This window comes from Aythya fuligula, chromosome 25 (assembly GCF_009819795.1).
Source record: "Aythya fuligula isolate bAytFul2 chromosome 25, bAytFul2.pri, whole genome shotgun sequence".
Taxonomy (NCBI): Eukaryota; Metazoa; Chordata; class Aves; order Anseriformes; family Anatidae; genus Aythya; species Aythya fuligula.
In genome coordinates this window covers 1,591,720-1,617,424 of record NC_045583.1, presented here as the reverse complement: position 1 = coordinate 1,617,424, position 25,705 = coordinate 1,591,720, and the positions used below count along the sequence as shown (strand labels likewise).

At 52.7% G+C, this 25,705-nt stretch overlaps 1 protein-coding gene across 2 annotated transcripts in view; it reads right to left on the bottom strand.

Annotated features, from left to right (window-relative positions):
* Positions 1–8,413, bottom strand: part of RAP1A (RAP1A, member of RAS oncogene family) — a 35,562-nt gene extending 27,149 nt beyond the window's left edge. Inside the window, exon 1 of one of the 2 annotated variants that reach the window (XM_032203177.1) lies at positions 8,340–8,413. The gene's annotated coding sequence lies outside the window, so the exon portion shown is untranslated. The remainder of the gene's footprint in view (positions 1–8,339) is intronic. The other variant, XM_032203178.1, reaches the window with a different exon arrangement.
* Positions 8,414–25,705: the final 17,292 nt, after the last annotated feature.

The following is a 25,705-nucleotide window of genomic DNA, read 5'->3' as shown; positions in this document are numbered from 1 at the left end:
CGCCGCACTCACGCTGAATGTTAATTGCTGTTATCTGCAATTCCTGCGCTTTCCGTTTTGGTTGGGACACCTTTTCATCAAAGTCAAACCCCCCATTTCCCTGTTTTTTTTCTCGAGCAACTCAAAAATGCAAAATCAGCCATACAAACGCAGGGCCACTACAGCCGCTGACTTCAGAAGATAATTATTTAAACAAACTTTTGGCTGTACAGATATGGTTCATATGAACTTGGCACCAAAGTACCAATAAAAAAAAAAGTTTCAGCCTCACAGTTCCATGGAGATTCCTTGGTTTTACAGCACCGGGGCCCTGACACCTGCTACCAGCATGCTCAGTCACCCCGCTGCGCTGCTCAGACCTGCCTTAGTGCTGAACTGCCTCGCGCTCAACGCTGTGCTCACGGTGAGGGTTTCGAGCAAGCAGTTCGCATAGCAGAGACAGGCTGCAGAGCACTGAAATCACAGAATGAAGGGAAAGAGATGCTTTCTCAGAATGCACACCATTGAGGAAAATGCCCTGGAGCATTAAAACATCTCTTTGATCATTTTAAATGAGATTCCTGAAACAGCTTTATTCTAAATTTGAGTGCATTCTGGTGATCAATATGCCAATGCAGTGTATTCATGAAAAAAACACAAAGGCAGAAAGTCATACTGATTACAATATTATTGTAAGTAATCTGATGAGTTAAAAGCCCTAAATGCATGAATATTTCATGAGAAAGGCTGTTTGGAACGGTTTCAGTCTGTAACTTTAATCTTAATGTTATTTTCATCTACAATTAGTGTTATAATCCAGAGCATGTGAAAGCAACAATTGGCTACGTCTGTGCCATCTTCACCTGCATTTGTTCCATAAATCCATCGGATTTCTGTTCTCCAGCCCGGTAACAGGATGAACACATCAAATCCCAGGGCACGGCACGACGTGCTGGGATGGGACTGCTTCTGCAGAAGGGAGAATTGCACCAGAAATAACCCTACCCAATGAACTATGGTTTACTTCCAACCATCATGTGATAGGTGACATATAAAAGGCGTTATTCTGCATGTCAGCGGTCTGTAATGAAAGTTTTTTTCACTTCTCAGCAGCCCCTCCCTACGACTTTAAGTTTATTTGCATTAGAGAAAAGGATATTACATGAAAAGCAACATAAAAGGCAGGGCAACCAACACAGCCAGCCCAGCTGCTCTTCCCACACGCTTAGTGCTTTCCAGAGTGAGGGTCTACTTGCAACTAACGTGTTAAAATTTTGTGAGATCCAATTCCATAGGGCACATTCGCTTGGACCAACACTGGCAGAGGCCTTATTTCGGGAAGATCAGCAGCTCCCTTCTCTGCAGCCGGCCAGAGCTGCGGATGTGCAGCTCCTCCGAAGAGCAGCTCCAACAGCTCTGAGTTCACACAGAATACCCTCATCTAAATATGACAAATACAAATTTTCTCAGTATTAGAGCACTCCAGAACACAACTTTGGACCCAACCGAACTCCCAAACGACCCAGCAAGCCTTGAGTTTGCAGTTCTAGCCACTCAAAAGCAAAACATAAGCAGCCTGCTCTCCGGCTCTGCTCCAGGAGCAGCGTTACACAACGCAACCGACTGACAAACCTGCCAGCGACGTGCTGCCAGTGCAGCGTGTCTGCAAAAAGCAGTCTTCTGGCAGGGCAGGGTGATGATTACCCACTGCAGAAAGGCTCGTCCTGGTCCTTACAGGAGCGCCTGAAGCACCACGGCAGCGGGCGTTAATAAAGATGTTTCAGTCACAACACAGCCACTGCTGGGGACACGCTCAGACCTCCTGCTTCGGTGCCCAGATGGATGTAAACCCTTTCAATCTTATCAATATTCAAAATAAATAACAAACCGTGCCTCAGGCCACCTGCTCAGCAGGCCTGCTATTGCCCAGCTCCCCGTATTTTCAGTCAAACACAACCAAAGGGCTGAGGAGAGCCAAGTTACTGCGAGCAGCCCTGCACCTTCCAGCTCCGCTGCCTGCCCTCTGCTGCCCGTCCCTCCCTCCTTACAAAAACCTGCCGAGGGTCAGAGCTTCCCTCCAACAAAGGGGTTTGTTCGGTGAAGGTAAACAAACAAACAGGAGTTTTCAAAACACAGCCAGGCCTGCTTTTGTCAGCATCTGGATTTCTCAATCGGAGGAATTAAATATGCGCCTTCACCCAGGTTCAGGTCAAGCCACTACAAACGCAGCGAGGCGGCGCCTGTTCAGGTATAGCAGGTATTTCCCAACACCCAGCACCCAGTACCTGCTGGACCACTTGCAGCAGGAGCAGCAGCGAAGATCAAAACATTGTCTTCATGTGGCCGCATCCAGATTCATGCAGATCTCTCCTCCCTGCTACGATCACTTGACACTGTGAGAAAAGCGCACGCCGTCGTGCCCAGTGGGCTGCTGCCACGAATAGAAGCAGAAACAACACAAACAGCTTCAAACCTCCCCTTTAATTAGAGGTACTGCCTGCTACGGCGGTCTGAGCGTAACCTGCAGATATAAAAGTTGTAAAACCCCAAACGATCGGTGATCAAAATGAAGGAATGTTTCCAGTGCCCCATTTCTTCCCACACACACCTCAAAGGCTCTTCCCACAAGAGATGAATGCAGCCTAGGTTTAAACACACTGTTTCTGATTAGGAATGTAACACTCGGGCAGCGCCTCCTCCTTGAACACCACCCATCTTCCCACAGCCTCCCCAATTTCAATACCATTAAGTGGACTGCCTGAGACAACCTTAATTACTGCAGCATTTGCAAAGGGAGAAGTGATCTCAGTAATCAGTTTCTGCCCCGTTCGGAGCTGTAGAAATCACAACTCGTTGCACACCAAGCCTGGAAGTGAAATAGCATCAGTAGGCCTAGCACTGCAGGGAAGTGCAGCACAAACACCGGGCAGGCACCGTGCCCTGTAGATGCCCCACTGCTGCTCGGGTCCCCACAACCTCCCCACACTCCCCTCTCTCCAGAAGAGGGGAGCTCAGAACACAGGCAGTAATTAGCAGAATTATCACTGCCACAGGAAAGCACATTTCTCATAACGAGCCATTTATCCCTCTGAGAGGTGTCAGGCAGCCAGCAGACGTGTCAAACCAACACACAGGTGATCTCTGCAGGGTCACCAACACAAGCAGCAAGGCCCCTGAGGTTGTTCCCACAGAATGGTACCAACTCCCCCAAAACACACGCTGCTCCTTGCAGACCTCAGCCTGTTACTGCTGGGGGCCGGCAGCAAATCCTCACCCACCAGCCACAGTAACCTGCAGGTTGTGTGCTTCCAGACGGGGCAGGGAAAGCAGCCACCACATTACCTGGACTGCAGGACTGCCAGAAAGATGCTGCCGAAGTCACACATAGTCACAAGCAGCTTTTGACCATTTTAAGTCAATTTAAGTGCCAGCTGCTGCCGAAAGGGGTATTCCTGTGCTCTCTGCAGCTCCTTCCCTCCACCAGCACTGGTGCTTGCACAACCACTCAATGAGTCAGAGTAAGAAGCGATCTGGCTGAAAACTACCTCTATATTTCTTGGGCCAGCTCAGCTTTCAGCTAGCTCAGCTCCTTGAGTTACCCCAACAGCGAAGAGCACGAGTGGCAGAGCATGGGAAACGCCGGGGTGCACGACACATGCGAGCTGCATGCGGCGACCACAAAACCCAGCCCGAAGCCCTGCACCACAGCATCTCTCCCAAGGCCCCTGCCCCGACCCCTGCTCCCACGGAGCCGCCTGCCCTTGCCTTCCTCTGGCATCTCCCTCGCTGCAACCCGGGCTGCTCCTGCCAAGCGACGTGTTCAGCGCACCTCGGGACCTACCCTGCTCATCTGCACAGCAGCGTTTCTCAAATATTCGCATTTTCCTTTGCTGCTAACACTACGGGGTAAACCGGGCAGCACAGGCATTAAAAACCTCCACTTTGTGTACCATCATTGGAAAAATCATTTTTTGCATGTGGAAGACGCTGCCTACAAAACACAACTTGCCTCCTCTGCCCCTCAGGGCTGTCACCCACAGCGAATCCACTCTGACCCGGGACGAGGCTTTTCTATGGCTGGCTCTGACACAGGAGGAAAAGCAAATTAACCCTGAAGGCTGGAGCCTCAATGCCTGTTTGAATGCTTTTTGATCTCACAGTTGCTTTCAGTCCTGGTGATACTTTATGAAACGTAACATCCTGTTTCATGCACTATAACCAGGTTTCTTCTAAAAACCTTACACTAACAAATGTTAAGTCAAATGCCACGTTTTCTAACTAAAGAGCAGCCTAAAAGGCATATTATTAAAAAAACTCAGCCATGTAGCAAGGAAAAACAGCACGTACTGTAAAATTTTTGTCTGTTTTATAAATCCAAGGAAGCCATTCATTCTGGAAAGCCTGTTTAAGGACAAACAGTCAGTCCCTTTGCTGGTCTCACTGCTGTGACCTGGCCCAAAGCTGCCACCTGGGACCTGCCGGGCACCCGGACACAAACACAGCAAAACCTCACAAGCCACACGGCTGAGAGCAGGGCACGACAGCCTCAGGTCAAGTCAGAGCACAGGGCTGTCACACACACAAATCTGAACTGCATCAGGCCTGGGCTGTCAAAGAGTACTCAAGTACACTTTCACTCTTGCACTAACTTTCCTAGGGGGTAGGGGGCTTGTAGTGAAGAAAGCTAAGCACTGATGCACAGAAATAATGTCATATGTGGCTCGATTCTACTTTTACAGCATGTGAGTTTTAAGTAAATATGCAGGCTAATCACAAGTTATTTCTACGTCAATATATTTATATAAAAGTCTACCCATAGACAGCTCACATTGCTCCAACATGGATTTTTGTCACTAGTATTAGTCAGTGTTGGGGACACTAAAATGGATCAGTTGGTCTCCTAACTGCTTCCTGCTTCCAAGTGCTCCTGGCAGCTCAACGATAAAAAAAAACTGATGATGGGAAAGCAAAGGAGTTAAATCTGTGACTTGCCTCAGAGCTCTAATCTCATACCCAACTGCAAAGGGTGAAAACACCAACTACTGCTTCTAACTGTACAGCCTTAGAAAAAAAAAAAAAGTCAAGCATTCTGGGAAATGCTTTACCCATGAAAACCGTCTCTCCCCTACTGGGCTACCTAATGAAATTTATCTCTTGTATACCTAGGACTGAAATAAATCTATTTCGCCATTTTTATGAAACAAAATAGACTGAACCTGATTATATTTGCAACACCAGCAGTGGAGAGCGTACTGGAGCATGCTGTATTTTCTACTAACATCAGAGAGCTCAGAGCCGTACTCGTGTTCCAATCTGGGCCTTTATGAACAAAAAGCCAGGTCCTCCTTTACTCCTTCTGCACTCATGATGCCAGGATATAACCCACTGAAAACACTGGTTGAGAGGTGAACTTTTTGTGACGTTAACTTGCACCCAGAAAGCAGTCCAGGAACCGGAATGATCTCAAATCCTTGCTGCCACCACACTTCAGTGCTAACAAATAAAACCAAGCACCTCACATCGGTTTCAGCACCTCAGCAAGACAGGCTGGATCAAACAAGAGAGCTCAGCAAGAGGAAGTTTCCTTTCCAACTTCCTAACATCCTTACTTATCTCAGCCATTAGGAGTCACCTTTGCAGGATCAGTAGCTTTTGTAAAGTGCAAACAAAACACAAATGCACAATTAAAAAATGGACCCTGGGGTTTATGAGCACCCTTTTAACAGGATGTTTTCATTACAGTTCTGCTTAATAACCTATCATCTACTAAATATAAGAAACCGTTCAATTAACGTACGAAAAAGATCAGCAAACTGAGCATAACTGCTGGACATTAGGATCATGCACAACTGCAGCTGAATTGTTACGTGAACTTCTGCTGCTACAGAATAAACAACAAGCCCTTTAATCTGAGTAAAAGCAAATCAATAACTACTACAGAGCTCAGCATAATGTGAATTCAGGCTGTACTCTAACCCCCACACCCACTAACTGCTCTTGGGAAAAAAAAAAAGGCAATGCAAAAAAAAATCCAAACACAACCCCAGGATTTGGCTGGGTTTTAGAAGTCAGGTCTCTCTCGAATCTGCTTCTGCAGAACGAAACACACCCAGTTACTAGAAGTGCTTGATGTTTAACATTACCCTGGCACATCAGAAACGAAAAGCAACAAAATAGGAAGTCTCCCGCATTAATATCCTGAAAAGTTTTCATGTGCCACCAAGTACACTGTGCGCACACATGGCACAAGACAAAATACTGCAACGTAGTAGTACAAACAAATGCTTAGAGTTGTTTATGCCTTGAGATTGTGATTCAATATAAAATTAAAACTTTGACATTAGAGTAGGTCCACATGTTTCGCTGCTGTCATTTAATTACATTTCAATTTCTCTTAAGAACAGACAGTGCCCTCAGACTGGATGAGCAGAGGCGAAATGGATCACAGATAGTTTGTGTCTGTATTCTTGCAGCTTATGGTTTCAAATATAAACTATGTTGATAAATTGCATAAACATTAGTCTCTAAATAAAAGCATTAACGTGTCACTGGCATTACACTGCGCTAGTAATTTAGTCCCTGTTTGGCACGCGGTCCTCAAAATCTTCAGCAAAGCTACTTACCCTACAAACCGCCAGCCCAGAGCCAAGACGCGTGACGACAGCCCCGGCTCCTCGCTTCGCTGAGGCTGCGGACGGCACCTCCCGGCTCCTCCAGCCCTCCTGGGCCTCCCAGCACCTCCCAAAATGTCTTGTGCCCCACGTGCAGCCCCCGGCCCGGCCAACTGCGCCCTGCTGGACGCGTTGCCCTGCGAGAGCGGGGCCGTAGGCAACATCTGTTTGTAAGAAGCACAACTCACTTCCCTGCGACATCTCGGCCTGAGAGAACACAACTACTCCTCTCTGCCTGCTGCGTGATCGGGTGCAAGTCCTGTGCATGAAAACAGATTATTTTTAGAGCCGTCCAAGGGAGCACAGCGCTTCCTGATGACTCTGCCTGGGCGAACTACGGGCGTGCTCGTGGCCCATCTCCACACTGAAGGGACGCTCTGCTGGGCCAGGACGGGCGATTCCCCATCTCCAGCCCTGCATTAAAAACTTCAGGGGGTCAGGCTTCGGGCAATCGTGTCAACTAACTGGTGACTTTTTTTTTTTGGACAATGAACAGAACCTTAAATATTTTTATTTATAACGCTGATCTTTCCCATAGCAACACGATGCGAGCACGGCATTCCCAGCGTAATGAAGTCACTATAGCAACGTGATAATGATGTCAGAAAAATGAGAAAGTATTTCATACTTCGGGCATGGCGACCCACACCGCTTCTGTGAAATAATAACGTCGCAGATACCACACAGGCATGGGTGTTGCATTTAAAACTTCCCTCTGCATTGCCTCATTTCTGATAACTCCTCAGGCAGGCACACGCCTCTGACTGGTAACGCATTGCTTTCTGTTTCTCCCTGGCTGCGTCCACAACTGTCCCAAAGCCTCAGGAAGCCGCATTAAATGTCTGGCTGACCCCGAGGGCCGTGCTAGCACCAGTGAGGACGCCTGACAGATTGTTTCAGGCACAAACACACCAACCAAAACCCAACCGGGGAACATTTCATAGCACAGGCAGCGCCTCTCAGTTAAGCAGCCGGTTCCCTCCACGCAATAAGGGAACGAGCTTTCTATTTCGAACAATCCTGCTGCTCCAACTACATCGCAGAAGCGCCAGCAACGCCAAGAAGCGCCGACACGACGCTCCGAAGGCGGCCGGGCGCTTCCAAACCAAAACGAGTGCTTTCAGCAGCGCCGTCGCCCTTGTCAAGTCTCAAAGGAAGGCAGAAGCAGAAGCAGCTCCCGTGGCGTGCCCTTCCTGGGCTGCCAGCGAAGCAACGTCCCGAGAGCCGCCCTCAGCTCCGCGGGGCCAGGCCGAAGTCCTCCGGTTGGGACACGGCACCCAAGGGAGCCCCGCACCCAAGGGAGCCCCGCACCCAAGGCCCGGAGGCCGCCGCCGGGAGGGAGCGGCCTGGGCCGGGCGGGGGTGGGGGAGCCTCGGCCAGGGCGAGGAGCGGAGCCACCGGGCCCTGACCGAGCCCCCCCCCTACCCCCTCCCGGGCCCCTTCTCCCCCTCTCGGCCCCGTTGTCCTCCGGGAGCTCCCCTCGCTGCCTCCCTCGCCCCGTGGCACCGCCGGGGCCGGCCCAAGATGGATGATGGCCGGGCAGCCCCCGGGCACCCGCCCCAAGCGGGGCAGGGGCCGCGCAGCCTCCGCTAACCCCCCCCCGGCCGCAGCGCTGAGCACGGGGGGGACACCCCGAGACCCCCCCCACACCCTCCCGGTTTCTTCCCGGCCCCTTCCCCCGCCGCTCACCGCCGCCGCTCGGCTCCGGGCTCGGCTGCTGTGCGCGGCGGCGGCGGCGCCTCCGCTCCGCCCTTCACCGGCCGCGGCCTGGGGAGGAGCCAGCGGGGAGGGAACGGGCCGGGGCCGGCAGCGGGGAGGCCCCGGAAAAGTTGCGGGAGGCGGCCCCGAGGAGCCTCCCCCAGCACCGGGCCTGGGCCTCGCACCCCGCTGCTGCCTCCGCACCCCCTGCTCCGGTCCCACCGCGACCCCCTGGGGCTGTGGGGAGCCCCCCGAGCCTCGCCCGGACACCGCCACAGCGCGGGGAGGGGGCTCAGGGTGGGCAGAGGGGACAGCGATGGTGAAAACAGGCAGGGAGCGAGCGGATAATGAGGCCGAGAGTGGTTCTCAATGCAGGCTTTATGGGGGCAGGCGTGCTGACAGCAGCGCAGGGTGGGGTGGGGAGCGCTGCCCCTGTGGGGTGTGTGGGGCTGGGAGCTCCCCCAGCGGAGCTGCCGTCATCCGGGCAGGTTTTCAGCCAAAAAAATGCTTTCTGAAGCAGCGCTTGAGCAATGTAGTTGTTTTATTAATGCAGCCGTAAAGGATGAAGCGCTGTAATCCTGACCTGGATATGTTATAGAGTTGTATTTCAAGGAGAATGTGAAATGCAGAATGCACGCTGCGAGGTCATCTGTCTGTCACCGGGACTGTGAGTGGCAGCGGCTATGCCTGAAGGGTCAGAAGTTCACCACATTCACTGCACAGGGCCCTGTGTTCTGCGACCAATTGGGGCCTTTTCCTGCTCCTAGCACAAACCGTAATTCAGCTGTACATGTATAGTGTATGTACACTTAAAGCTAATGGCAACAATTAATTTCAATAAACTGGAAATAAAAACCTTACTGCTGGTAGAGATGTCTAAGTGCCCCATGAAGAGCAGTAACGGCATGGTTTGGCTGTATAGCTCTGTGAGAGCCACAATGCAGAGCTGGTGCACGCCTGCAAGCACAGCATCGCCTCCTTACATAAGCGGGGACACAGCAAGGACTGCAGCCGTCCCTGGGGACGCTCATGGTGAGGCACAAAGGACGAGAGCCACAGCAGCAGGGACACAGTGCTGATGCCCTCCCTGAGCCCCCCGCTCCCTTCACTTGCACAACTTCAGGGCGCAAGCAAAGCTATTGAAGCCTGAGCATGGAGCAGTATTCTTGCAGTTACACTTCCTTTCAGCCTGAGCTCCAGCCAAAAAGCAAAATTTTATTCCCCAGGCTTTACAGATGAGGAAACTAAGACGGAGATTAAATGACTTATCCAGAATCCCTAGCAAGTCAGTGGCCTGGAGATGAATGCAGCTCAGAGTCCCCACTCCCGTCCTCCACTCTAATCAAAGCAGAAAAAAGAAAGTGCTTTAGCTCTGCTTGCAGTCTGTGCTTGCAATAGAAGTACAACACAGAGAATTTTGCTTCCAGGTATTACTCATGTCTGCTGATACTGATCTATAAATCCCTCTTCTTTATGGCTCAGGTCCTAGAGAGGTATCTCCTTCTCTAGGGACCACCGCGCTGGAAGCGAGCAGGTGAATCGCTGTCTCAATTTGTATAGCTGGAGGCAGGGCAGTCTCAGCGGGATTTCCACATTCTCTTTCTCTGCAGGACTCAGACTTGCCAACCTCAGCAGCAGCGCTCCCAGTCCCTCCTCTTGCAGTGGGGCCGCTGGTGTGGGTGGATCATCCCCGCCTTTAAGGGTGCTTGACACCGATGGCTGTACGACTTGCAGCTTCCTCTGAACTCAAGTATTTCATCGTGCAATCTGTAAACTTAGGAAGTTACTAGCTGCATGTTGTTAAAAATACAAGGCTGTATCTGGAAAACAGGCAGGAAGAAAATATCCGTAGTAACTGCTTTTTTTAAAAGCTGCAAAGTCAGGAAAAAGAAAAATCATTCCCAGGGATAGATGCTGTAGGAGGAGACACTGCTCACAGCCTTTAGAGGCTTGGTAATACTTGGAGGTGTTAAGAGCATTCTGCAAGGCTTTACCAGAGGAACATATTTTACTTAGATTTCCTTTAAAGCTAAATTTTTAATAAACTTTACCCTAAATATCAATACATCTGCAGCTTTTCCCACTCAGCACTACTGCCTGAGGAATTTTGTTATATCCAATGAATCGTGTGCTTTTATCTAGTTCTTAGGTTGTGGGTCAGCTTAAGTTTCAAAACAATAAGGGTCCAGGCACACTCAGGGCCTGATTCAGCAAAATGAAGGGCTTATTTAATGTCTGTTCTGGGAAGGTTGACTTTTTTTTCCCCCCCAAGTTTTCTGCAGGTTTGAATGAAAGCTGATAATATTTCTTGCTGAGTCAGACTCCGCAAGTACATGAAATTAAATCTGGATGAATATGAAACTGGTTATGAGAGGATTAGGAAAAAGCAGTCCAAGCTCAGGTGCATTCAGAGGGGCTTTTCCTACTGACTTCAACAGCGAATAAATCCAGGTGCTCGTTTCTCCCAGCCCCACAGCCTGCCCTTTCTGTGAGCAGAACAGGTACGGTCCCACAGGCAGAACCATCGCCAGGCCGGGTTCACCTCTGCGCTCCCGCACCTTATCTCTTGTGCAATGGGTGCTTGCTCGTCAGCAAATTCAGGCTGTCAACACATGGTGTTAAATCCCACATCTGCACCTTCCACACCTTGTTTCTCCCTCAGAGCATTTCCAGTTTATAGCAAACCCTATTATTTCAGGGACCTCTCCGTAGGTTGCTGCGTGGTGACTGAAGTCATCATCTGCACCTGCTAGGAGGGGGTGCAATCTGCCAACATCCCAAAGCTGCAGATTCCTGCTGCACACCACCTCAGCAACAACACAAGGTCACAGCAGAAGGAGAATTAAACCTACGTCCTACCACATGCAGGATACAACCTGTTGTGTCCTGGACACAGCCCAAGGTGTTCAGCGGTTCTTAACACTGTAGTTTTATTCAAAAACTTGACCATTCTATTTAAATAAAAGGTGAGTTGTCACAAATTATTATTTTTAATTCCCCAATCTAAATCCATTGATATTAAGCTGCACCAGCATTTTCACTCCCCCTTTCCCACGTGGCAGGGGTGAAAGCCTGAATGGACAGCAGGGCGATCACCAGCACCTGCAGCAGGGCTGCGATTCCTCGGTCATGCAGCTGAGCTGCAGGGGTTGTGCCGACACTTATCCAGGCAGATGAAAATGAATCATGATCCCTCAGGACATTTTTTTTTTTGTAAAAGAACAATTGTCCAATTGGATAAATTATCACAAGTTGAGCTGATGTAAATATCTAGCTAATGCCCATTTGCTGATTTAATGAAATCCAGAAACGACTTGCAATCACATAATGAGCCTGGATTCCTAGCTGATAGAATCACAGAACTAGAGAGAAGTCAGCTCAGTAAAACACATCAGCAGTGCATTTAAACGAAAGTGCATCTATCACTGCACAGACTAGTAGTACATTATCATCACTCCTGTTGTTAAAAGACCCTGACTTTCTGATCACTGTGTTCTGAACACTTGAATTTACTAACTGCACAAAGAGGAACTGGTCCCCTCTAAACTTATTTAAAAAAATAGTCATGAAAGATTCAGAAAAAAATACTCATTACAAAGAGCTCAGCACGAGCTTTTGAAGTGCAAACATAATATTTTCTTTACAGTAGAGACTGCAGCATATCATTAGCCCTAATGAGCCAATTATGCTCCAAGCAGTGCATGCCAGCAGCCACCGACACCGCGCTGCCAGCGGCTCCCTTAGCTGGCGGTGTGGCCAGAGGGGTCCCCAAGCCATGCTCCATCCCACACCATCCCACAGCGCTCACCAGGTGCCACAGCCTTGTTTGGGACACGGAGGATGGCAATAAATGACACCATCATGCTTGGCAAGGCCCCGGACAAGAGCCCCCTGTGCCAGCCCCACACAAAATGCATCTTGCTCCCCGGGCTGGTCCCACCGTGATGCTCCGTGAGAGGTCTGGGGGCTTCCAAAAGGAAAGCCTGGCTCTTCCAGGGGCTCCATCCCAGGACAACCGGTGCTGCTGCCCTTCTCTTCTGCCGGCTCAACCAGGATCAGTGAGGTTGCCTGAAAACAAAAGTTGAACCCAACAGGGACTGCAGCAAGGATGAGGCTCCCTGCATCGACAGGACGAGGGAGCCCAGTGCTTCCTCCTCCAGGGCTCTTGCTGATCTCTCTGAACAGAGAGATAGGACACAGACTTTTCATGCAGCTTCCTGAGCATCATCTCAGCTTGCAAGCACACCAGAAGAGCCTGGTGTCAGCCTCGTGTTTGCTCTTTGCAGTTCTGCAGAGTAGGGAGAAAGGCAGAGACCAGTGCAGGTTTCTGGTTTGGGGTTTTTATAAATAAATACCATAGGAGGCTGTGAAACTCGCTGGGGAAGGAAGCACAGATCACACTTCCTGCTGCTCAGGTACAGCAGGGAGCTGCTTATTACCATACACAACATTTCTCAGTTTTCTGTCTAATGACAACATAATGGGCTGATTTTACTATTTGCTTTCTACAAGCAAGAATTTACTTGTCCAAAATCATAGAAGCCTAGCATTTACTAGGCAAGAAGGCTGCTAGCAAGGAAGTGGCTTGGAGAGAGCTAAAACAGGAGCTGAATATAAGACCTCAGCCTGTGTACCCCTTCCTTGCTTTCTAATGGCAGGCACTTTCACAAACTTGAAGAGATAATGCCTGCAACTGCTTTATCAGGGAACTCTTCTGCAGTTATTAAAGTTTCATTCCTCCCCCCAGCCCAGCTGTAAACATGGGTATCAGCAAAGGGGAAACACCCAAGCGACCTCGCCAAGCTGCCAAGCAGAAAGCCAGCCCTGCCTCTTCCTTGTGCTGGCCACTGAAAGGGAAAACAACAAAAACATTTCCCTCCCCCGTGAAAGGGAAGGATGCTTACCCCAGGCAGGGTTCACAGCGTGCTCCGGGATGCAGTCACACAAAGGTGAGAGTGTAACACGTGCATTTGTAGGAGACACCACAAACTCTGACAAGTGCGTGGCACTTTGGGCCGCTGTCCATGCCAAAATCCACGGTTTGTGTTCCTCGTACCTTTGTGTGTCAGCCAGAGGCCTGACCTCACCGATCCCATGCACAATTTGAGAGTGGCCTGATCCAACCCGCAGGATTTGCATCGCAAGGAGCCAGGTGAGGAGACTGAAGCTCTCAGTGACCTCACAGGAGAGGCCAGGAGAGGAAACACCTCGAGCACAGAGGCTGAGACAGCAGAGTTCAAAGCGAGCAAGCATCGCTCCTGCAGCTGAAACTGTGCTCGCTGCTCGAATACAGCTGCAACCACATGTTTTCTGCTATTACCCCGCTATCACCCCTGCTTCTTCCTGTACAGTCCTTGAGCTCCAAGCACCCGCTCACCCCACACAATGAGGTGGGGCCTCCACGTGCCACCCAGGTACCAGGGCTCATCCTGCACAACAGTTGCTGCCTGCTCCCGGGGCAGGGGCAGTTGCCATTTTTCTGTCACCATTTTGTAAAAGTGAAAAATGAATCAGGCAGCACAGAGAGGGGAAAGTAAGAATAACAAAAAGTAAAAAGAAAAGTTAAGTTTTGAGGTTTTAAGTACTAGACAAAGCCAGGGACTCTCCTATGACTTTGCAGGTGCATTGGCACCCCCCACGCAGTGCACTGGGATTAAATATTGCATATCCTGAAATGGTAGGAAGCCTAATTCAACAAGTACTTTCTTCCATGCTTCCTTCATGGGTTTTCAGTACCTTCTTTGCTCCAACAGCATTGCATAATGACTGCAGCATAGCCTGGGGGCAACTTTAGGCAAGCCACTAGAAGCAGCAACCCAACCACCTGCCTGCAAGCTGCAGGAACCCCCTAGAGATGTAGGAGATTATTTCCTCCTTACCAATCATTGATTCCTCCCAGCTGAGAGCTGGTCCCTTCTAGGATCAGTGCCAGGGGATGCCAGCACTCAGGGGTCAGAGGTGCAGGAACCCCAACACCTTCAGACAGCCCTTGGGCTGCCCTCACCCCTTCCAGCTGTCCCAGAGCCCCCAGGCCAGCAGCACCCCCAGCAGCCAGAGCAGACCCAGGGCTCAGGGCAGGGTTTATAAGGGCATCAGTGAGCTAATAACAAGCTCACCTGTGCCTGGTAAGAGTGGTGTGTTCCCAATTAGTGCTGCTGTGCTGTCCTAGGACATCTCAGGGCCTCAGAGCCCCTCTGGCATGCCCCAGCAATGTCCCAGTGCTCCTGCCATCGGTGTCAGCAGGAGCTTGTTGTGGGATGGCTGCTGCAGGAGAGGCTGCTTCTCAGCCCCTTCTGTTGTTATTACAATCACAGTAACACTTAGTCTTATGATAGCATTCTCCATTTTCTGATTGTTTCCTGAACGTAGGCTAATAATGCCAGCTTTATACTCCTCGCTCAGGAAAGAGTAGGTGTTTTCCTACAGAAAGGCCATTACTTTTCATTAACAGTACGGCAAACATTGAATAAGAGGCAGCACGGAGCACCTGTGCCTCCTCACAGCCTATACTGGCAAGGAAATAAATGTTTCACCCCACAGGGAAGACTCCGGGGTCCTTTTGGACAGGAGCAGCACATTGCAGCCACCACCAAGCCAGCAGCGAAAACACGGCTCCTCACTGAAATCAGCTGTTGCCTCCTCACCAGATTACTGAGTAATTTCCCCCGCACTTATGACTCAGTTGACTGGAAATTTTGCCTGAGCAAGGACTGGACGTCTGGCGCGAGGTTCTCCATCCCTGGGGGTTTCCCCTCCCACAGAGCCCCTGCGGGGCAGCTCTGGTGGCTGGCAAGAGCTGGGCACCGTGCCGAGGGGTCACCCCCGTGCCTGGGCACCGCTGCGCTGCGCTGTGGGATGAGCTGCCCATCCTGCCTAAACAGCATGGAAAGAGGCAAAATAACCAAAAGTTCAGCTGCCGGATCTGTCAGTAGCAAGCAGCACGCGCGTCTGCATCGCCAGCAGAAGAGAAGCCCAATTACATCCCAGAAACATTTGGGGGTGCTTTGGCTCACAGCACTTCCCTCTGCTTGCCCTTTGAAAGGAAAGTGTTTGTATAAATAACAGCAGATGCATTTGAAAATAGCTCGTCTCCCAGCCAGTGTTTAGCAATAGAAATGAGCAAAGATAAAACAGTTGCATATGATGTGAGAAACACAGCAGATGGGGAGCACGGAGAAGGAGGCCAGGCTGCGCCTCGTGGCGGCAGAAGCTGCCGGTGCCGCTCGGTGCCGCCGGTGCCTGCAGCGCACGGGGCTGCTCCAGCTTCCTTGGACAGAAAGGGGTCAGCGGCTTTTCGGGTGCTTGCCTGCTTGGTTTGGCAATAATGAGCAACTTGGGCTCCTCTCCCTGCATCCACGTGCAAAAGCTTCAAGAACTTTCCCTTCAACTCACAAACCTTCAAAGCAAATGCAGCCAGCTCGGTCTCCTGCGCCGTGCTTTGTTTCCCTCTTTGTACCCATCACTGATGCCTCTTGCTTTCCAAGGGTTTCCACTTGGTTATGACAAACTCTTGCATGTGGACATAGTGACAGTACCAGTGCAGGACCGATGGGGGGGGAGGTTAAGGTCTCATGAGCTAAAATTCAGCTCCCTCCCCTCGTGCCTCACCCACAGACCACAGGGATGTTTTCTTTCTGCCTCAGAGCCACAGCCCCGAAGAGCTGCCGGCTGGAGCCAGCCCTCGCCTTCGGTTGCAGATGGCAGGAATGCAAGGACCCCATGTGTGAGCAGCTAGGGCAAACACTGGGGTTTTGGCCCCCCTGGTCTCCTGCTTCCCACCACACTCTGCAGTGGGTGGTTGGACGTCAGAGCGAGCCACAGGCAGCACCAGCGTGCGGCGAGTCACCGGCGCTGTGCCTGCATCGTGGGGAGGACGGGAACGAAACCGCAGTCCCGAGGCTGTTTTCTCAAGGAACAAGCCTGCCATGGATGAGGGTATTTATCTTCCCATAAATCTCAGATTTATTCAAAACAGCCAGGAAGTCTCCCAGGAGCTGCTGTCCCATTGGACATGCCCACGTCTGAAGGTGCTGTAATATTTGCCAAGTTCATGGGGTAACTGGGGCCAGTTCTCAGCGCTCCCATAAAACCAGAAAACTCCACCTGGATTTCTAAAGTTACAGAAACCACAGAGATATCAGCCTGTCCCATCAGCTGTTTTGCTGCCTGTGCTCTGTTTGTGGTGCAGGGCTGTGTTCCAGGCGGGCTGCTTCTCGCTGACAGCCGCTGCCACCAGCGGGCACAGGCAGGGCTCCCGGCCCCGGCTCCATCACCGGCCCTGCACACTGCCCCTGCTCCAGATCCCACCCGGCTGCCATAAGGGTGGGAAGTGGGGACGTGTCCCTCTGTCACCTCCACTGGGAGCTTCCATGCACACCAGTGTCACTACTGGGACCCAGGTCAGCGAGCAGCAGCTCTGGGGTGCCGGCTGTGCTGGCGCTTGGTCGCTTTCTGCTGCTTTACCAGGAGCCTTCACAACTAGCAGGTGTCCTGGCTCGCATGCTGTTTTTTTCCATTGAAGCTCGATGCAGAAACAGAATGACTAATATCGCTATTTCAATTGCTAAGAAATGTCCTCCGTGTGGTTCTTCCAGTGTCACCACGTCTACTCTCTGACTTGGCGCTGTGACCTCTAAGTCCCCGCAGCACGAGCCTCCCTGTCGCCCGCCATCGCCCTGCTGATGCTGTGATGCTTCCCCACTGTGCAGTAGCAGTTATAAGGGGCAATGGGTTTGGGGTCTGGAGCCCCTGGCTGGGAGCTGCCTCTCCTCCACACCCCAGCCAGTTCTGCCCCCAGCACTGTGGCACAGCCTGTGCTCCTGTCCCCGTGTCCCCTGCTGCAGTGATGGGGACAGGAGCTGACAGCACTGGTGAGCCCGAGGCAGGGAGAGGGGGATGGATGGGGCCGGGATGGGATGAGCTGCGCTGGAGGAGCCCCGCTCTGCCAGGCGGGCTGGGAGGGATGTTTTCCTTGGACTGCGAGCGGGTGAGTGGTGCCAGCAGCAACTTTGTGACCCTGGAGCAACGTGAGTGCCGCTCCCTCAGACTCATCTCTTCCTATTTCTATGCTATTTGCTTTGAGGTCAGAGGAACAGGGAGCTGGCTGTGGCTCTGCACAGGCCACTCAAGCCCAGCCCTGGCCATGGCAGCTCTGGTCCACACCTCACACAGGGTGAGAAAACACAGAAGGCACTGGCCAGCGGTCTTCCAGCGGCCCCAAGAGCCAAAAGCAAGATGCAACCCTTTGACAATGAGGGTAAGCACCTCTTGGGGTGGCTGCTTGTGTGAGCCGTGGTTTCTCCACTCTTTAAAACACAAAATCCAACTGACCCCCTCCGTCCCCACCACACCACGGGGCTGGGTGCGGGTGCTGGGCTCTGTGGGTGCCTCACTGGAGGCACCGGATGGCACCTGCAGCCCCCCCGCTCCCGCAGAGCACTCAGGGTGGCAATAAACAGCCCATTTGTCAGAGCCGTTCTATTTTGAGAGCCGATTAAAGTGTTTGCCTTGGGTAGCCAAGTAACCTGAAAGGCTGTGATTTACCCTCGCCCGTGTTATCTGCGTGGAGCCTCAGCGAGCGCCGGTAACGCGGTGCCCTGGAGACCCTTCCTGCCTGCACGGCTGCGAGCGCGGCACGAGGCTGCGCCGATGCCAGCCGCAGGATTTCCTCTGCAAATTAAACTTCCACGAGATAAGGAAACCAAACACCGGCCGGGGCGCAGCAAGCAGCTTCACGGAGGGGCTGGGGTGGCAGTGCCCCCCAGGTCCGGGGCGCAGGGGCGGCTGCGCTGCCGGCCCCCTCCCTCCGGTGGCGCAGAAAGCCCAGCGAGCACCATTTGCATTTCCTGCCTCAAAAGTGAACAAAGCTGAGCTCAGCAGCTCCCTCCCACCCCCGCCCCGTGCCTTCGAAGCGCAGCGGAAACTGCGAGGGGCTGAGGAGATGGAAACACTGCTGCTTTATCTCACCGTGCTTCCAGGCGCACACATCCCATCTTTCTTCTTCAGCGAGAAATGTGATGGTTGCACCACCAAATCTCGCATAACGCAGCTGTCCCACTACCTTGCGGCTCCTTACTGGGCTCTGAGGTGCTGTAAAGCTGCACAAAACAGGCCCTGAATCTCATTGTCAGCCCAGTAACAAATGTTTCATTATTATTTAGCCAGCAGCACACTCAGTTTAAGTTCCCTTTCACTGTAGAATAAGCACATCACAATTTCTCCAGCGCCAGCCCAACTTAGAGGCAAACTCCTGATGTTCTGAGACTCAGAGCCTGTGTGCTCAGGCTAGTGTTTAAAAACTATTTATTTCCCTAAAAATCAGGGCAGCAATTGTGGCAATGAGTGATCAGGAAAGCCAAATTTTCCACTTTATTGAGAGATCTGTGCGCATTTCGCTGCGAGTAGGCAGTAAGGAAAAACGAATCCTGTTTTTTTCCCAAGCAGCCTCTCCGAGTTAATCGCAGAACAAAAGAGGCCTCGACTGCTGCCATACATCATGGAAAGGGCTGGATCCAAATACAAATGAATTAAAAATAAAGAGATACAAACAGTGCTTCCTTCCTGCAGAGCCCCCCGCGGCCGCTGGCCGCTGCCCAGCTCCGGGCTGCATCCAGCCCCGCCGCCCGGCCGCCGAGGTGCCGGGAGCCACTGAGGCGCCGGGGGCTTTGTGCCCACGCAGGAGCAGCCCCCGGGAAAGGCGTTGGTTTTGGCAGCTCCCCTGGTCAAATGCACGCCGGCAGCCTTTCCTTCCTCCCAGGCACCTCCGTTTGTGTCTGTCCTTCACTCGCTGCGGTGAGTCGACAGCCCCTTCCTGCTGCGAGCCGCACCTCGGCACGTCATGAAGGCCTCGGTCCCCGAGCAGACCCCCTTGTGGTGGGGGTCCCGGGGGTCCTGGGCAGTCCAGCCTCATGGCCACCCCGGCACCAGGGCCACTGTGCCCGTGTCATGAAACAATCGGCTCCAAAATCTGTCCAAAAGCAGCAGAGGGTCAGTGCTTCCACCTGCGACAGGCCTGCTGTGGCTGCAGGACCAGGTCCCGCTGCTTGCTGCACCCATGGGTGTCCAGAGCCGATCCTTCCAAGCCACCGGGGCCGCTCTGGGCTCACCAGGCATAAATGGCCGTACTATAAATAAAACTTTGGCTCGATTAGAGAACTTAAGGCAGGAAAAAAGCACTTACAAGCTATACAAGGAAAACATGAACTCCCCCCTCCCCGCCACCCGTGAGTAGTTGTGCTGCTGCTGCTGCTGAATGAGTCCCTCAGTGCCAGCCTGTGACCGAGTCATGCTTCATAAATAAACCTCACAAAGGTATTCGCTGTCCCGGAGCACTCACCCTGTGCACTAGGGCAGGTGAGAAGCCAGTCCTGGGGAAGGGGAGGGCAGGATGTGGCACGGCCGGGGGCGGCCGAGGGGGAGCCGAGCTCTGCACCTCTCGTGCTGCTGCCGCTGCGCTCGGGTCTGCTGCAGCGCGGGGCCGCGACTCGCTGCGTGCTCAGCGGAAACACAGCAAGAGATGTGCAGAAAATCGCTGGGCCAAGCTCACCAGCAAAACAGAATTTTGCAGATTTTTCATCCAGTCCCAAACCCAAGAAAATAATAATAATAAAAAAAAAGCTGCTTTGGCTTAAGCCAAGCTGGGGCTTTTGGTGCTGTGGCCAACAAACTTCGCCCATGTGCACTGATCACCAGGTGGAGCGGGCGGCTGCAGCGGCTGGGCAGGCTGGAAGCTGTGACTGCAGCCACCAGGAACAGCAAAATGTCTGTGTACAAGCTGGGAAAGTGGACGAGGGCAGAGGGGAGGCAGAAACAGAGCGTCCTGGTGCGGGTCTGCTCGCTGGGGCAAAAGCCCTTGAGAAGGTGTCAGAGCGAGCATCTCCCTGGGGGCAGGGGGGAGCCGAGCATCAGCAGCACGAACAGGAGCTGGGGAGAAAGGACGGAGGTGGAGACGAAAGGAAAAAATGAGGAAGCAACTGTGGGAGACAGGCCGGAGTAGGAAGCAAAAGCAGAGCAGATACCTGCTGGAGGAGGCAGGCGAGTCCTTGGGCGCCATCGCTGTGGGGCCGCCTGTTCCTCCTCGGTCTCCTCACCGTGTGGTTTACAATGCACCTGAGGCAGGGCAGAGGAGGGCTGGGGACACGGTGCTGTCACCTGCCGGACCCACCGGCACCCGGCAGCGGGCACAGGGTGCACCCCTCTGCTATGGGCCCTGCATGCACCCGCAGCACCCAGCAGCTGCAGGAGGAGCGCTGGCACAGGCACCCTGCGGGGCCAGACCAAACCCAGAGCCCAGAAGGGAGGCAGCTGCGGGCGGGGGCCGGATGGGAAGGTGAAATCCGGTCAAGTACACGCAGAGTTTGGAGAGGCTGAAAATAATTGTCTGGCTTGAACGGCAGCCAGGGCAATGGAGCCAGTGCTGCTCTTCGGAAAGTGTTAATGGGGTTTTAAATGACAAGAAATGGCCGTGCCTTCAGTTTCTTTGCTGGATCGAAGAGCCTGTATCTTCAATAATTTGTCTAAGTTTTGGATTTTTGCTCTGGGAGACGAGAGGCAAGCATGTACTGTTCAAAAGCGAGCAAATGCCAGTAAATCCCTGCTTAATCCATGCATACAGCTTGTTTCTGGAGGGCTTTTTACAGTGCGGTTGCAGTCTCGATGTGCACCTTAATACTCAGGCTGAGATGCAGTCAAAACCAAGAAGCATTCGGTGACCCCATAACCAGCGCATTTATTGACTGTGGTTGGTGTTCGAGCCGCACGTTTCGGGCAGGGTCCATTCAGCCCTTGCTGGAGCTGATCCGTAGGGAGAAGCTGCTGAATTTCATCTCCCCACATGCTCTCAGATGCCAGCCGCAGCAAAATAATTCCCTGGGGGTCAGAAGTAAGAGCTGGGGACAGAGCTCAGTCCCTTGGCTCCTGGCCCCGGTGTTTCCCCCCCCATTCTGCTTCCTGCAGTCTTGCCAGGCTTAGATGCAAAATTATCAGCAGAACGGTTTATAAAACGTCAAAACAGTTCCTATCATGTCAGCTGGGCGATTTGTATAAATAGTGCCTCTTTAAAGAGTCTTCTGCCGGCTCGAACCTCCCTTTCATCTCTCCGTGATTTATTTTACGTTATTTTAATGGGATTTTAAAACAATCTCTAACGAAGAGAGCGAAGGAAAGTTCTGTCTGGCGAGGACGCGTGCGGCACGGCGCAGGGACTGCTGAGCCTGGGCAGGATCGCGTGTTTGCTGCCACCTGTCAGGTGTATGATAACAGTGACACTTTTACAGAGAAATTGAGAGTAATTTCCTCTAATGGTATAAAGGAGACGACTGCTCAAAACTGTTATTGCTCGATGGGTGAAGTCTGTGCATCGCTGCGCAACAAGTCGGAGAAATCACCTCTGGGAACGAAATATTTCAAAAAGTTGTATTTATTTCCTGAGGATTGCAAAACAGCTTGAAAGAGCAGAAGAAGCCTCCTCGGTTGTGTTTGTTCTGCAAAATAAACAGGCTGTCACCACGCCAAACATCCTCAGATGAGTATGGACAAATTCTGATTCTCTTTTCTGGCTGTTCTTTGGCACCTATTTCCTACAGAGTGCATTTATTAAAAAAAAAAAAAAAAGAGAGAGAGAGAGAGAGAGAAACCCCATGTATTTTCCATAAAAAGCAGTCTGCAGTGAGGAGTTTTCCAGATCTGATTCTCTACTGACAATTTTCTTTTGATAGTGGTTGAAACCATTTTTGGAACAAAATCTGGACTCTAGGAGTAATGAATTTTGTCTTTCAGTAAGGCTGTGCGCAGACCGGGGGAAGCATTTCCCCCAGCTTTTCCCATCTGTGAGAGATATCGACTGCGTTTCTCCACCATAACTGCTCTGTACCCAGGGGGCAGGTGGAACGAGGCCCCAGGGGGAATTTTCGGCAGTGCCTGAGGAGCAAGACGTCGCTGCTCCTGTCCAGCTCCCTGCAGCCCACAGAGCCCCGGCAAGGTCTGATCCCCATCCTCTTCTCAAGGACAGGGAAACTGAGGCACGGAGCAGTGACGTGACTTGTCCTCAGGCACTAATGCCAGGCTCTGGAATCTCGTTTCAGCTCATTATTCACCCAGCCACAATCACTCTCTGTTAAACCAGATGTGACCCTGCTTCACATGCACATCCTCTCTCTGCTTTGCTTTCACTTCCTTTAAAGGCAAGGAACAGCCAGGAGGGGCATCCGTCTCCAGTCTCTGGGTCTCAATTTATCATCTTTTCTTTATTTTTTTTTCCTTTTTTTTTTTTTTTTTTTCTTTCCAGGTAAACGTTAAATTTCAGAGTCCCAGAAAAAAATCCCCCCACCTTTCCCAACCCAGGGGTGGGTGCTGTGCTCAGGGACGTGGCCACGTCCCCACTGCATGCGCACAGAGCATGGCCATGGGTGAGAGGTCACTGTGCCATAGCCAAACCCCTGCTGGGCCCTGGCACAGGGCTCGGGGCTGGGCTGGTATCAGGGGTCCCCCCTGCATGCCCAGCCCAAGTGTCACACATGCTGGGGACAGCACGCTGACAGCCGGGGTAATGCCAGGAAACCGTGGACCTTTCCCATTTCAGAGCTGAGGTCTGCAGCCGGCAGCCCTGGCTGATGAGGAGCAGGTACCACTCTCTGGGTGTCCAGTGCCAGACATGTCTTTGGGGACCAGGGGGCACGTGTCCCCTGGCAGAGGGACGGAGAGGGACAGCTGCACCCCTCCTGTGAGGCAGAAGGGTGCGAGAGGCAGGCAGGTAACACTGGGCGTCCCTCATGTCCCGAGGCCCAGGCACACACAGGGCAATGACTCCACACGTGAGCTCAGGCACTGGGCACTGGGCAGGAGCGAGCCCAGCACAGGGTGCCCGGGCAGTGCTGCCTGCCAGGAGGCTGCTTTCTGTCCCTGCAAGTGTTCTACATCCCTGCCAGAACAAAGGCGGACTGTTGCTGCTGTTGAGTCACACGATAAGATCATTGTTACAGGATATATATTTTTTTTGCACGTGTATCACTTAGAAATATATGTATTTTTTTCTATAAAATCTGTTCTCTCCTCCACCCCCAATGTGAAAAGAGAATCTGTGCTCAGAGCCCTGCTGAGATTGCAGATAGACCATTCCCTTCCTGATCCTTATCTCACCAGGATGTAGGAGGATCCTGGGGGAATAGCTGGAAGCCTTTCGCTGGAGCCATCCAAGAAACAGCAAGCTGACTACAGCCTTTAAATGGCAAATCCATCAAGCTCTCGGGGACCAGGACCCGAAGCATTTAACCCCACTGAACTACGACACCCCTGGACTGTGCCACGCTGGATCGCTCCCCGGTGCCCACCCTGGCACCAGCGTGTGCGCTGTGCGGCTCTCGGAGCACTGCAGGCACCAGGGAGCCAGCTAAATAGCAGGATCTAAAAATACACCTTTGAATCCTAATCTCGAACAAAGCCTTAAATTGCTGGCTCACGAACTTATTCCAGCTGCAGCCCGCTTACAGGCGGGTGATTTGGAGCGGCAGCAAATCCCCGGCTGAGTTCCTCGCCCCAACTCTGCGGGAGCTCAGCCTGCGCCCTGCGTCCTGCACCCGCACCCTGCACCGCAAGGCCGGCTGGATTGGGACTACAAGGTGCTGGGGAAACAAAGAGGGGGCAATGAATGAATCCTGTACCTCTGTGCAGCCAGACCAAACATTTCTTACGCACAGCTCCTCCTGCCGCCAGCTTCATCATCGCATGCAAAAAGGCCTGCTTCAAATCACAACTATTTTTATGAAACACAATATGCCGTGTTTGGCAGCAAAGGGGTCCAAATACTCCAAGCACATCAGCAGAAGGATTATACCCCACGGCAGTATATATTTATATGTACACACAGTCTAGACATCAGCAGAGGGCTGTCAGCCCTGCTGTACAGAGCTTTGCTGCCGGAGCTCAGCCGTGCGCTTCTCCAAGCCAGCAGCAGTGAGCTGCCGTCCTTCGCACGGCCCAGCCCCTCGGCAGCAGCACAGCTCATGCCCACGGGAGCACAATTTGGGGCAGAAATGAATGAGGGAGCCTGCGGGTCGGTGGCCGGGGTCGGACACGTGCAAGGAAATGGTGAGATGGGGATGAAGAGGTGGCTTCCACACCACAGCAGTCCCCAACCCAGCACTGGAGCCAGCCCCATTTGGCTCCTCTGTTTGGGGAGTGTTTAATCACTTTGCAAGCTGTACAAACCTCCAGCCCCGCGTTTCCTGGTGCGGGGGCTGCAGGGGGGCAGCAGGAGAGGAGCCGAGAGCCTGCGGGGCCACAGCACCCGGGGCTGGGCAGGGCGCTCGGTGCTCGCGCGGGGCCACGGCAGGGGCTCGTCCTCCCTTAGTGACAGAGGAGTTGCAACAGCCTGGCAACCTGGTTGCTTTGTGTTTAGGACAGGAAACAGATGCTGCCTGGTGGAGGAAGCATCTGAAGAAAATAAGCACGCCTTGTGCCTCCCTGGCAGAGACGCGGTGGGAACAGGGGGTGCGCGGGGCGGAAACGCCCCGGTCCGGCCCCGGTTGGGGCAGGTGCAGTTCAGCTGCATTTGACGGCATCGTCCTTGGCCGAATTAGTTGGGATGGGAAATCCCAAAGGGATTTTTCCCTCTGGATTTGTTTATATTCCCTTAGAAGCGCAGGGGCTGGTGCTCACCATGCGTGCTCTCGCCTCACTCCGCTGACCGAAGGTCCCCCGGCTGTGCCTCCCTGGGGGATGTGCTGGGGGGGAAGGAGCAGATCTGTGCTCTGCCTCCTGCCGTGGGACTGCGCGGCACAGAACACTCCTGGCCTTTTGCTTTTGGGCTCGGAATTTGACACAGTTATTCAGCATGATCACTGAACAGGCAGCGGCGCTGCCGATCTCCCCGCTGCACAAAGCATCCCACAGCTCCCCAGCGTGCACCTCAAACAGCTGCACAGCCCTGCAAAGCCTCAGTTTGCTGCCGTGCCCAGCACGCTGCCCTATCCCCTCACAGCCCCTGCTATGAACAAACAAGTCGCAGGGAAAAGGAGAAAGTTCTGAGGGCAAGGAAAGCCCAGGTTAGTTATGTACCTGTAGGGAACGTGACAGCTCGCTAATCTCACAGTAACGCCTGCAGAAGCCTCTTGTGCAGCCCGGCCTGAGGGTCCTGAGATGATGAAGCTTTTCTCACCCCGCCTACAGCCTGGGAAATGTGGGCTCCGTGTGTCTCACGGGCTGGGTGTGCAGCCAGACGCAGCCACACAGACAGCACGGGCACCAGTTTACGGGCGTTTTCTGCAACACGTCTCCAGTCCTCAGCTGCTGGAAGGACAGACAGAAGGACAGACAACAGCCTGCATGCTGCTGGGACGAACAGGGTTACCCGGTTTTAGGCA